This window comes from Salvia hispanica, chromosome 3, assembly GCF_029641045.1.
Source record: "Salvia hispanica isolate PSC_SH4W2 chromosome 3, Shi_PSC_v1, whole genome shotgun sequence".
NCBI classification, from domain to species: Eukaryota; Viridiplantae; Streptophyta; class Magnoliopsida; order Lamiales; family Lamiaceae; genus Salvia; species Salvia hispanica.
This window is the reverse complement of record NC_142694.1, coordinates 25,253,529-25,262,678: the sequence shown is the minus strand read 5'-3', so window position 1 is coordinate 25,262,678 and position 9,150 is coordinate 25,253,529. Positions and strand designations below refer to the sequence as shown.

At 35.5% G+C, this 9,150-nt stretch overlaps 1 pseudogene across 1 annotated transcript; it reads left to right on the top strand.

Moving 5' to 3' along the window:
* The first annotated feature begins 342 nt into the window (after positions 1-342).
* Positions 343-7,973, top strand: LOC148930430 (uncharacterized; annotated as a pseudogene). Its single transcript, XR_016136794.1, has 9 exons — positions 343-552; positions 3,830-4,143; positions 4,788-4,919; positions 5,006-5,221; positions 6,808-6,981; positions 7,054-7,182; positions 7,302-7,439; positions 7,548-7,646; positions 7,738-7,973. The product of XR_016136794.1 is annotated as an uncharacterized LOC148930430 (transcript).
* Positions 7,974-9,150: the final 1,177 nt, after the last annotated feature.

The following is a 9,150-nucleotide window of genomic DNA, read 5'->3' as shown; positions in this document are numbered from 1 at the left end:
ATGAAAAATAAAATAACTGAAAAAATAAGGAGAATGTCATATATGGACTAGGGAGAATGAAGTGAGGATTGCAACAATGCCTAAACATGAGAGAGCAAAGGGTATGATTGAATCTCATGAACCGAACACACTATAAATTTAATTTGGGATACAATCTTGCGAATTGAATACCCCTTATATATTTGACAACACTAACATTCTCTCGATTTTGCTCTTATATGTTTGAAATATAATATTTCCACAACCCCTTAAAGTACTAATTTACAGTCAAATAAACTAACTCAATATATCAAATTTCATTTCAAAAGCCTTTATGAAGATGATCTAACTTCTGAGAGACGCCACATTGTTTTTCATTTCATCTACTCCAGGCTCCAGCCCTCTTTAACGCTGCTGCATTCACACTCTGAAAATTAATTTTTGGTATTCTGAGAAGATCATCGAGTACGAGAGATTAATTTTCGGTTTGTGTGAATAATGAATCAAAACTCTGCAATTTGGGAGAAAATGAGAAACCGTTGCTTAAATCTCGTGTATTGACGCCTTCTTCAGGTATTGTTACTTGTTTCCGAGAGCCAATTCGTTTTTCTAATTTGATGTTTACTTATTGATCTAATTTGGGGATGATTTGATTACAATTATTTCGATGTAATGCTGACCTAGGTAAACTTGAGTATTGTGCTTCTGTGGTAACATATTTACTGTAGAAGGTAATCTAGCTGAATCTGGAAAAGGTTGTTACAGGTAAATAGGAATCTATAATATTATCATAGGATCAAACATGAGAGAGATTTGGAGATTAGAAGGTGATCTAGCTGAATCATTCATCCATATAAGCTTTTGGTTTATGAATTTGATAAGCCAAATGCTCTGTTTGAGTGTCATTATGGTTGGACTGGTGATGATCTGACTTCGTGGGTAGTCTGGCTAGGGTAATTATAAAAAATTTGCCATATAATTGAAATATAAGACTATGTAAGCAAGAAACTTACATACAGTGGCTAGGATAGCAATCTGTTTGGGTTTTGTTCTTGGATTTCCTTATATATTCAATGCTTTAGAGTACAGAGACAAAATTACCGAGCATTTTCCTTTCCAATGGTGGTAAGTCTAACATGTGGAGTATATTTGAGAGTATCTTTGTGGTGGCATTGTCGCTTTATTATTCATGTTTGTGATACGTGGTTTTTCCTTGCCTTCGAGTCATATTGTTGAATTATCCAGTGTGCAATTTCCATATGTATGCATCTTTTTTAAATTATAGAATCAGAATATGCTGAGTTGCTTCTTGATAATAATTCATTGTTGGTACTAAAAGCTAAACTCCTAAATGAATTTAAAGCTATGAGCATAAGCATCTATGATGGATTTCACTCTGTCTTAGATTTCAACTTGACTATGTTTATATATAAAATGGAATGCCTCTCCTTTTGCATAGAATCTTCTGATGTGAGCTGTTTCAGTTATGAATGTTTTTCCTACTTTGGAAAATCATGTTACGCAATCATCCAACTAAGTAGATCAGAATTCAGCATCAGTAGGCAATCTTTGGCATGCTATATGTATCGGACCTGACCAAGAGTTCTGAGTGAAAGTGGTGAATGTATTAGATTGCTGGACTATAGTTGAACCTGACAGAAAAAGTTCTGGTTGACCTTTGTTGTAACAAAATGTAAGCGAAAATAGATGCTTTTATTGGAATTATCATGATATTTATCTGGTTGGTTCTTTGCTGCTGTCCATGAAGTCTTAAAAATTCAAGTCAAAGTAAAGGATTGAGTCGATCCTTGAAGATATAAAGTAATCTGGTCTACATTTATTGATTAAAAAAATTTATCCAGAGAGCTAATTATATTTCACTTAGTAACAATTTGTGCTCAGTAAAGGATCAGCTATTACATAACAAGCATGATGGTAGTCTTTAGAGGCGTGGTAAGTTCGGAAGAAAAACAATTTTGTTGATCTTGAAAGCAGATACAGTATGATGTGGGTAACAACAGTGGTGGAGAGGGGGGGGGGGGGAGAGTACCATCAAGATTTACTAAAACAGCTATGACCATATCCATTTGTAATTTTGTACAATTAAGACCACAGTCTTAGGTGAAAAATTGTAAAACCTGTGTTAATATGGTGTCAATTGTACAATTAAGGCCACAATCTTCAGTGACAATCGTATGTGTTAGTGTCAATTGTACAATTAAGGACACAAGTCTTTGGTGATAATCGTATGTGTTACTCGTGAAATCATTTAAGAGACACTTAGGATCATATTAATATAGTGTCAAAACATCTCCTTGCATTTATTACTTCTTGCCATTGTTTTCTCTTTCTTCACGATTTTACTTACTGGTCTCCAAGAAACTCCAAAATAATAATCACAAGAAAAAGTTACTCGTAACGCCATTTTACTTTATGGAAAGCATATCTGAACTTTCATTCTAAATAACTCCGCCACAGAACATTTAGATACATAATTCATTTTAAAGTCCATACACTCAGAGTGTCTCTCCCAGAGTAAGTACCAATTCCCTCCCTCCATCTCACTTAAGGGTAGCATTATATAAAAAATGAATAGAGACCAAATCTTGCGAAATATATTTGGCTATCTATCCGAGGAGGAGTCTGCATCAAGCCATGAAATGAACCACCAGCCTGAATTTAACACTGTAAGATTTGTTCGTCTTATTTTCCCTTTTAGCTAATAACATGTTTTTAATGAGTCTGTACGGCCCAATTCAGAAGATCTAACGAAAATTTGTCGATTGGAATGCATTTATTTAGTTTTTGATTTTCAGATCGAGACTCGTCAAAATGGCAACAAAAAAGTTAAGAATTTTTGGGGGGATAAATTTACATGTGTTTATATTAACACATGCATAAAAAATTCTGAATGTACAATTATAGAGATTATGTGACTAAACCTTTTATTTATATCATTCATATATGTTCTAGACAGCTTTTTGCCTGCAATCCAACATCAGGAAGGTGATTGTCATGAGGGCCCAACTTAAATATAATGATGGCTTCCTTATGGTCTACCTTCTTGCAATATTGTTTTGCTCTGGGTTGTAGTCTCTAATGCTTTTGTGCACGTGGTATTAAAAAATATCTGAAAATTGAATGTCCTATGTTTGAACACATATTCATTTCTTTGTTTATGCTAGATGGTGACTGTCACCCACCGATAGTTTTTCCTTTTTGGATTGAGATTGAAATAGGAACCTAGGGTTTAGTTATTTTCCTTATGCTATTTTAATTTAAATATTTTGGAGAATGGTTCTCTGGTTTTATGAGTAGCACTTAAATGAAAATTCAGTGGCCTCAGGCCCTCAATAAACCCGTTGAATACTTTTATTTCTAAAATTACTCATTTAGTAGTAAGAATATCTCTTTGTGATTGCTGAACTAATTTTGGGTTGTACTAGTTGGATTGAGTTCCTTCCTCAACAAGGTCCAACTCTTGCATGATCTGGTCCAGTTGAGAATCGTCACAGATGATGCATATGGATTTCATATTTTATAGGAAGAGTACAGGCGACGAAGGAAATGAGCCATAATTATTTTATGCTTAATGCTTCTTGGTTAACTTAAAAAACCTGTTGGAAGACTGATTGACATCAGAACAAACTATGGAAGCAAATGAAGTATAGATGATTCTCCTGGTTTTTCATATGTTTGTTGCTTTCCAGATACTGTTTCAGACACTTTATCATCATGTTGTGCACTTGTGCTTTATTTATAAACTTTCCTTATTGTCCTTTTTCTCCTGTAATTGTTTTATAGTTTCTCCTTCATTTGTTTAGTTTATGTGTTTGACATTTCACTTCAGGATGAAAGGGACGGAGGAACTGAGCATGCTAATGATGCTATATCCAGTCCTCTGGTTGAAATTGATGGTAGTCTTCAGTTAAATGAGGATGCCATATGCTCAAGGTCTAGCGATGGAGGGTTTGAGCACCATACGCAAACAACACCAGAAGGTGGTGCAAAGTTACATCATGAGGGAGGAAGCACATGTAACTGTGATGAAGGAGGGCTTATGTCTGATAATAAAAGCACATTTAGACATAGGGTCAAAACTGAAGGTGGAGCTGAGTTTAATGACGAGGCTGGAGGGATCGATAAAGAGACTAGTAGCTCAATGTATTTTGCTCAAACCCTCCACTTTTGAATAGTTTGTCTTTCTTGTGACTGTTTCTATTATCTGTTGTGCATTAGTTAGTTTGAACTTGAATATATAGATATTCGATTAATTATCTTTTAGTACCTTGAAGTACTTTGTATGCTCCCAGTTTCCTTGAATTTCAGTTTGTTTCTGATGCTTATGAAATTTGGCAAAGATCCTGCTAATGTAATTGTTTTTTACCTACAATTGGTCAGTGTAGTTATCAATCCCTAGATTAGTATATCTAGGAAAGTAAACACCTATTAATTCTTGGCTGGATGTATGATAAGCCTAGTTCAGCTGGCTAGCCCACCTAAGGCATGGTGACTCTCAATTAGTTTGTCATAGTTCTGAACCCAAGTTGTCCAAATTAGTTGAGTTGTGCTTTACATATTGAAGTATTTGTTTGATAGGTTGGCAAACAATAAGTGTTCTAAGACCCTTTCTGAGAGCACTTATGCCTTCTATTTGAGTTGTTGATGTATCACCGACTTGATAATTTTACAGGGCTGTAGATTGCAATTTATCATTGTAATATTTCTCTTATTCATATTTTAGTGTTTTTCTTTTGTATTTTTTTTGCTTATCCATTTAGCTATGACAATTTATGTTATGACGTTAGGTTATTAAAGACTGAGAATGGAATGGATCGAGCTCGAATTGCAGATGTAATGCGTGCTCTTTTTGGGGATTCAGATGAGAACCAGGACAATATGAAGCTGAGTTTGGCACTGATCAAGGGAAAAACAATTCTGTGAGAACTGAGACACTATAATGATTATTTAGTTTTCTGGTTGTTGGCCACCAAAAGTACTTATAATGTTTCTTGTGCCAACATAGATATCTCCTGAACACAAATTAATAAGTTATGAGGGAGATCTGGAGTCTGAAGGTACTGTATCAAGTGAACATACACAATTTGGACCCGAAGAAGAAGAAGAAAAGGCCGAGGATAAACCAGAGGGGGAGTCAAAGGATAAACCAGAGGAGCAGTCAATCGGTAGGTTGCTGGTGGTGGAGTTTCCAAACCGCACTCCACTTGCTCACCCATCTCAGGTTACCTCCCTTGTTGCTTTTGCCAGACCATATGCATTTTTTAATATTTTAGCTGTTGATACATATATGAGTCTTTATCCAATTATTAGCAGGTTGTGACAAATAAATAGAAGGTTTTGGTCACACTTAAGAAATTAGCATTTTTGAGCCTCATTTGTTGATGAAAACAAAAATGAAATATATCTTTACAATGTGACAATTGATTGATGTCTTGTTGCATTTTAGTGTAAGTAAATATTATTACTTGCAAAGTCATTTTATATGCTTGTTATCAAATTTTAGTAGTTTCCTTGATTTATAAAGCTGGTTATTTAGAGTAATAGGGTTTTGGTTTCGGTCATGATGCAAATAATGCTTGTGATTGGTGTCCTGAATACAATCTTCCGGAGCTGAATTGAGATGCATTCTGATGTTGCCTTTCATGATGTTTTCTGTGGACTACTTTATCGCCTACTCATTATTTTCTTATCTTGTTGTGACCTGTTTGATCCTGCTTCTGCTTTTTAGAATTCTTCAAAATGTACTCAGATGCTTAATTCAGATTAGTTTCTTATATTGGTTTCAAGTGGTTTGGGATGTAGATTAATCGCCTCATTTAATTCCTCGTGATGTTCACACTTCTTTCAAAAGTTCCCTGATGAACTATACGAATTGATTTTAGCGTGTCTTTATTTGATTATAAAAACCTTATCCTTATAGCTTTATGAATCTAGAAACATACGACTCTTTCTTCGACTAGTCCAACAAATTATATAATGTTTGGAATAAGTCTCATCAAAGCCTAATGTTTGTAATGGTCGTATATCATTGAAATGATGTTTAAAAAGTTTATGTGTACAGCAAACTCTTCCTAGGCGTCTCCAATAGGGGCAGATGAAATGCCAGTCACACATTATTCGGATAGTGAATGTTTAATGAGTTTTATGTGTAGGTATAATAGACTTTTCTGGTAATCTAGACTAATTTTGGCAAAGTGATGACAAGAAGCAAGTAGTTGCTTGTAGAGCTTGTGGCATGATTGTATTACTACTTGGCCAACCAAAGTGGATACTAATAATCTTAACAAAAGTATTAGGGTTCGTTAGGTACACGGAATTAGAATTCAATGAAATTGAATTTCAATTCCAAATCCCTTGTTCGGCAAAAGGATATAATTGATATGAAGTTGAATTCAAAGAAATTATGCGGTGTGTGTGTGAAGATATGAGTGTTGTGTGTGTGGGCAGGTGTGTGTTCTGAGTGTGTGTGTCTATGTGTATGTGTAGGTGTGTGTGTTCATGTGTGCATATGTGCAGGTGTGTGTATATTGTGTGTGTGTGTGCAGGTGTGTACATGTGTGTGTGTGTGTGTACAGGTGTGTACATGTGTGTGTGTGTGTGTGCAAATGTGTGTGCAGGTGTGTATGTGTATGTATGTGCAAGTGTGTGTGTGTGTGTATGTTGTGGATTTATTGGAAGAATCGTTCATATTGGTTTCTCTTTGTTAGTATTCCGTCTACTCTATCATGTATACTTGATGCATGTGGATTACCTTTTATCTGCATATATATAACATAAAACTATGTCCACCCCACTTCATTTTCGCAGATGGCAACAACTGAACTCTCAAACATAATAGCGTTTGATAGTAAGCCATTTGACCCAACAACATACTTGGGTGAAGATATTTATATAACAGACGCTTCCGGATCTGAAAGGTTTATCCCATCAACCAATATCGTTCATTGGAGAAATGTCGTAAACTCTGATGGAACAATCTGTGTAAGTGTGATTCTGTCTTTTAACTTGGACAATAAATCATGTATTCTCGAATCTGAACCTAATCTCGTGCAGCTTGAAAGCAATGCACGCATTGTGAATTGGTCGGATGGGAGCTTCCAGCTGTTAATTGGGAAAAAAGCATTTGACGTCACGGAGGAAGTCGCAAACAAGATCCTATCACATTCTTTCTTCTGGCATGAGGTATCATAAATCATTCATTTTTGCATGCTTGATATAGTTTGAAGAATGCACGCACGTTTACCATAATAATTGTTCTCGGGGCTCAATCCCTGTCCTTATTAATTTGGGCAACTATACAGGGCATCTACCGGTCTCTGGTGAGCTTCTCTAAATACGAAAAGGTTGCTTCATCTTCCGTGGTTTCTGATCCCGATAGTTCGGCTGTTCATGGTGCTCGGGAGACCACACCTATGCCTGAAACAGAGCAATTTCAGCAGGTAGATTGCTTATACGAATCCCACATTTTTACGACGTTGTTGAATCAATTTTACAAAATCCACTAGGATGATCTAATTGCAACTGAAAACAATCTCTCACTTAACCAGAAGAGTAATGACAAGGAAATGACATCCAATCACAACAACCCTGAGGAGGTATCTGATGAGCACATGTTTCCCAGCGAAGCAGACGACGTAAATCTTGAGGTATGCTTTCAGATTTCTTTGATTGATCGTATGTATGCGTAGAAACTTATCGTGTTATTATCACTCACGATTTATATGTTTCTACTCTCAGAGGCACAAAGATCATCAAACTAAGAAGCGTAGGCCAAGACGCGGATAAAGCTGAGGGGAGTTGGAAGTTGAACATGAAAGGGGTTTGATGAGTTGCTGAGTTAAGGAACAATTCTCTTAATAAATTACTTGAAACTTTTGTTTGGATGATTTTTCTGTTGCATAAGAGCTTCTGATAAATTGATGACTCATGTTTTAGCAAACCTATTTATATAGTATTTCTGTCTTAAGATGTTATATATGCTTTCATTGGCGTGATTATATATCTTTATCAAAGATAATCCTTTAGTCTCATTATCGTTCGTTGCAATGATTTTATGCATTCAATGCAATGTTTTTAGGGTCCATCGATACACAAAAAAAATGTTAATGGTAATTGATATGAAGTGTGTGCGTGCGCGTGCGCATTTTCTGTGTAGTGAATGTGTGTGCAATGTGTAGAAGTGCCTAATTTTATAAATATTTGAGAATTCGAATCATTTACTTTTAATATAGAATTCAATTTATGGAATTTGGAATACATAAAAACTGTAAAATTTTCTTATATATCGCCTAATTATTTATCGCCTATTCATTATTTTTTTATTTTGTTGAGAGCTGTTTGTTATCCTGCTTCTGTTTTTTAGAATTCTTCAAAATGTACTCAGATGCTTGATTCGGATTAGTTTCTTATATTGTTTTCAAGTGGTTTTGGATTATTCTCCTCATTTAATTCCTCTTGATGTTCACACTTACTTCCACTTAATTTATGTGTTAGACATTTCACTTCAGGATGAAAGGGACGGAGGAACAAAACATGCTAATGATGCCATATTCAGTCAACTGGTTGAAATTGATGGTGGTCTTCAGTTAAATGAGGATGCCATATGCTCAAGGTCTAGCGATGGAGGGTTTGAGCAGCATACGCAAACAACACCCGAAGAAGGGTTCAAAATTGGAAGTGGTGCAGAGTTACATCATGAGGGCGGAAGCACATGTAACTGTGATGAAGGAGGGCCTATGTCTGATAATAAAAGCACATTTAGACATAGGGTCAAAACTGAAGGTGGAGCTAAGTTTAATGACGAGGCTGGAGGGATCGATAAAGAGACTAGTAGCTCAATGTCTTTTGCTCCAATCCTCCACTGTTGATTAGTTTGTCTTTCTTGTGACTGATTCTATTATTTGGTGTGCATGAGTTAGTTTGAACTTGAATATATAGATATTCGATTAATTATCTTTTAGTACCTTGAAGTACTTTGTATGCTCCCAGTTTCCTTGAATTTCAGTTTGTTTCTGATGCTTGTGAAATTTGGCAAAGATCCTGCTAATGCAATTGTTTTTTACCTACAATTGGTCAGTGTAGTTATCAATCCCTAGATTAGTATATCTTGGAAAGCAAACACCCATTAATTCTTGGCTGGATATATTGTAA